Genomic DNA, 4558 nt, shown 5'->3' on the forward strand with positions numbered 1-4558 from the left:
CGAACATGTGTCGCTGAGTTTGTGATGGTAGCTGCATGCCGCTCTTAAATTAACTTATTTCACGCCATCTTGAGTGAATGTGTCTTTGCCACATGGTATGAGCCGCTCTTCAGTGAACCTGTTCACTATTGAACGGTCACTGGAGACAGGCGTCTTACCTCCTAAATGGAAGATAGCGAAAGTGGTCCCCCTCCACAGGCGAACATGTGTCGCTGAGTTTGTGATGGTAGCTGCATGCCGCTCTTAAATTAACTTATTTCACGCCATCTTGAGTGAATGTGTCTTTGCCACATGGTATGAGCCGCTCTTCAGTGAACCTGTTCACTATTGAACGGTCACTGGAGACAGGCGTCTTACCTCCTAAATGGAAGATAGCGAAAGTGGTCCCCCTCCACAGGCGAACATGTGTCGCTGAGTTTGTGATGGTAGCTGCATGCCGCTCTTAAATTAACTTATTTCACGCCATCTTGAGTGAATGTGTCTTTGCCACATGGTATGAGCCGCTCTTCAGTGAACCTGTTCACTATTGAACGGTCACTGGAGACAGGCGTCTTACCTCCTAAATGGAAGATAGCGAAAGTGGTCCCCCTCCACAGGCGAACATGTGTCGCTGAGTTTGTGATGGTAGCTGCATGCCGCTCTTAAATTAACTTATTTCACGCCATCTTGAGTGAATGTGTCTTTGCCACATGGTATGAGCCGCTCTTCAGTGAACCTGTTCACTATTGAACGGTCACTGGAGACAGGCGTCTTACCTCCTAAATGGAAGATAGCGGAAGTGGTCCCCTCCACAGGCGAACATGTGTCGCTGAGTTTGTGATGGTAGCTGCATGCCGCTCTTAAATTAACTTATTTCACGCCATCTTGAGTGAATGTGTCTTTGCCACATGGTATGAGCCGCTCTTCAGTGAACCTGTTCACTATTGAACGGTCACTGGAGACAGGCGTCTTACCTCCTAAATGGAAGATAGCGAAAGTGGTCCCCCTCCACAGGCGAACATGTGTCGCTGAGTTTGTGATGGTAGCTGCATGCCGCTCTTAAATTAACTTATTTCACGCCATCTTGAGTGAATGTGTCTTTGCCACATGGTATGAGCCGCTCTTCAGTGAACCTGTTCACTATTGAACGGTCACTGGAGACAGGCGTCTTACCTCCTAAATGGAAGATAGCGAAAGTGGTCCCCCTCCACAGGCGAACATGTGTCGCTGAGTTTGTGATGGTAGCTGCATGCCGCTCTTAAATTAACTTATTTCACGCCATCTTGAGTGAATGTGTCTTTGCCACATGGTATGAGCCGCTCTTCAGTGAACCTGTTCACTATTGAACGGTCACTGGAGACAGGCGTCTTACCTCCTAAATGGAAGATAGCGAAAGTGGTCCCCCTCCACAGGCGAACATGTGTCGCTGAGTTTGTGATGGTAGCTGCATGCCGCTCTTAAATTAACTTATTTCACGCCATCTTGAGTGAATGTGTCTTTGCCACATGGTATGAGCCGCTCTTCAGTGAACCTGTTCACTATTGAACGGTCACTGGAGACAGGCGTCTTACCTCCTAAATGGAAGATAGCGAAAGTGGTCCCCCTCCACAGGCGAACATGTGTCGCTGAGTTTGTGATGGTAGCTGCATGCCGCTCTTAAATTAACTTATTTCACGCCATCTTGAGTGAATGTGTCTTTGCCACATGGTATGAGCCGCTCTTCAGTGAACCTGTTCACTATTGAACGGTCACTGGAGACAGGCGTCTTACCTCCTAAATGGAAGATAGCGAAAGTGGTCCCCCTCCACAGGCGAACATGTGTCGCTGAGTTTGTGATGGTAGCTGCATGCCGCTCTTAAATTAACTTATTTCACGCCATCTTGAGTGAATGTGTCTTTGCCACATGGTATGAGCCGCTCTTCAGTGAACCTGTTCACTATTGAACGGTCACTGGAGACAGGCGTCTTACCTCCTAAATGGAAGATAGCGAAAGTGGTCCCCCTCCACAGGCGAACATGTGTCGCTGAGTTTGTGATGGTAGCTGCATGCCGCTCTTAAATTAACTTATTTCACGCCATCTTGAGTGAATGTGTCTTTGCCACATGGTATGAGCCGCTCTTCAGTGAACCTGTTCACTATTGAACGGTCACTGGAGACAGGCGTCTTACCTCCTAAATGGAAGATAGCGAAAGTGGTCCCCCTCCACAGGCGAACATGTGTCGCTGAGTTTGTGATGGTAGCTGCATGCCGCTCTTAAATTAACTTATTTCACGCCATCTTGAGTGAATGTGTCTTTGCCACATGGTATGAGCCGCTCTTCAGTGAACCTGTTCACTATTGAACGGTCACTGGAGACAGGCGTCTTACCTCCTAAATGGAAGATAGCGAAAGTGGTCCCCCTCCACAGGCGAACATGTGTCGCTGAGTTTGTGATGGTAGCTGCATGCCGCTCTTAAATTAACTTATTTCACGCCATCTTGAGTGAATGTGTCTTTGCCACATGGTATGAGCCGCTCTTCAGTGAACCTGTTCACTATTGAACGGTCACTGGAGACAGGCGTCTTACCTCCTAAATGGAAGATAGCGAAAGTGGTCCCCCTCCACAGGCGAACATGTGTCGCTGAGTTTGTGATGGTAGCTGCATGCCGCTCTTAAATTAACTTATTTCACGCCATCTTGAGTGAATGTGTCTTTGCCACATGGTATGAGCCGCTCTTCAGTGAACCTGTTCACTATTGAACGGTCACTGGAGACAGGCGTCTTACCTCCTAAATGGAAGATAGCGAAAGTGGTCCCCCTCCACAGGCGAACATGTGTCGCTGAGTTTGTGATGGTAGCTGCATGCCGCTCTTAAATTAACTTATTTCACGCCATCTTGAGTGAATGTGTCTTTGCCACATGGTATGAGCCGCTCTTCAGTGAACCTGTTCACTATTGAACGGTCACTGGAGACAGGCGTCTTACCTCCTAAATGGAAGATAGCGAAAGTGGTCCCCCTCCACAGGCGAACATGTGTCGCTGAGTTTGTGATGGTAGCTGCATGCCGCTCTTAAATTAACTTATTTCACGCCATCTTGAGTGAATGTGTCTTTGCCACATGGTATGAGCCGCTCTTCAGTGAACCTGTTCACTATTGAACGGTCACTGGAGACAGGCGTCTTACCTCCTAAATGGAAGATAGCGAAAGTGGTCCCCCTCCACAGGCGAACATGTGTCGCTGAGTTTGTGATGGTAGCTGCATGCCGCTCTTAAATTAACTTATTTCACGCCATCTTGAGTGAATGTGTCTTTGCCACATGGTATGAGCCGCTCTTCAGTGAACCTGTTCACTATTGAACGGTCACTGGAGACAGGCGTCTTACCTCCTAAATGGAAGATAGCGAAAGTGGTCCCCCTCCACAGGCGAACATGTGTCGCTGAGTTTGTGATGGTAGCTGCATGCCGCTCTTAAATTAACTTATTTCACGCCATCTTGAGTGAATGTGTCTTTGCCACATGGTATGAGCCGCTCTTCAGTGAACCTGTTCACTATTGAACGGTCACTGGAGACAGGCGTCTTACCTCCTAAATGGAAGATAGCGAAAGTGGTCCCCCTCCACAGGCGAACATGTGTCGCTGAGTTTGTGATGGTAGCTGCATGCCGCTCTTAAATTAACTTATTTCACGCCATCTTGAGTGAATGTGTCTTTGCCACATGGTATGAGCCGCTCTTCAGTGAACCTGTTCACTATTGAACGGTCACTGGAGACAGGCGTCTTACCTCCTAAATGGAAGATAGCGAAAGTGGTCCCCCTCCACAGGCGAACATGTGTCGCTGAGTTTGTGATGGTAGCTGCATGCCGCTCTTAAATTAACTTATTTCACGCCATCTTGAGTGAATGTGTCTTTGCCACATGGTATGAGCCGCTCTTCAGTGAACCTGTTCACTATTGAACGGTCACTGGAGACAGGCGTCTTACCTCCTAAATGGAAGATAGCGAAAGTGGTCCCCCTCCACAGGCGAACATGTGTCGCTGAGTTTGTGATGGTAGCTGCATGCCGCTCTTAAATTAACTTATTTCACGCCATCTTGAGTGAATGTGTCTTTGCCACATGGTATGAGCCGCTCTTCAGTGAACCTGTTCACTATTGAACGGTCACTGGAGACAGGCGTCTTACCTCCTAAATGGAAGATAGCGAAAGTGGTCCCCCTCCACAGGCGAACATGTGTCGCTGAGTTTGTGATGGTAGCTGCATGCCGCTCTTAAATTAACTTATTTCACGCCATCTTGAGTGAATGTGTCTTTGCCACATGGTATGAGCCGCTCTTCAGTGAACCTGTTCACTATTGAACGGTCACTGGAGACAGGCGTCTTACCTCCTAAATGGAAGATAGCGAAAGTGGTCCCCCTCCACAGGCGAACATGTGTCGCTGAGTTTGTGATGGTAGCTGCATGCCGCTCTTAAATTAACTTATTTCACGCCATCTTGAGTGAATGTGTCTTTGCCACATGGTATGAGCCGCTCTTCAGTGAACCTGTTCACTATTGAACGGTCACTGGAGACAGGCGTCTTACCTCCTAATGGAAGATAGCGAAAG

This window comes from Dermacentor silvarum, chromosome 11, assembly GCF_013339745.2.
Source record: "Dermacentor silvarum isolate Dsil-2018 chromosome 11, BIME_Dsil_1.4, whole genome shotgun sequence".
NCBI lineage: Eukaryota > Metazoa > Arthropoda > Arachnida > Ixodida > Ixodidae > Dermacentor > Dermacentor silvarum.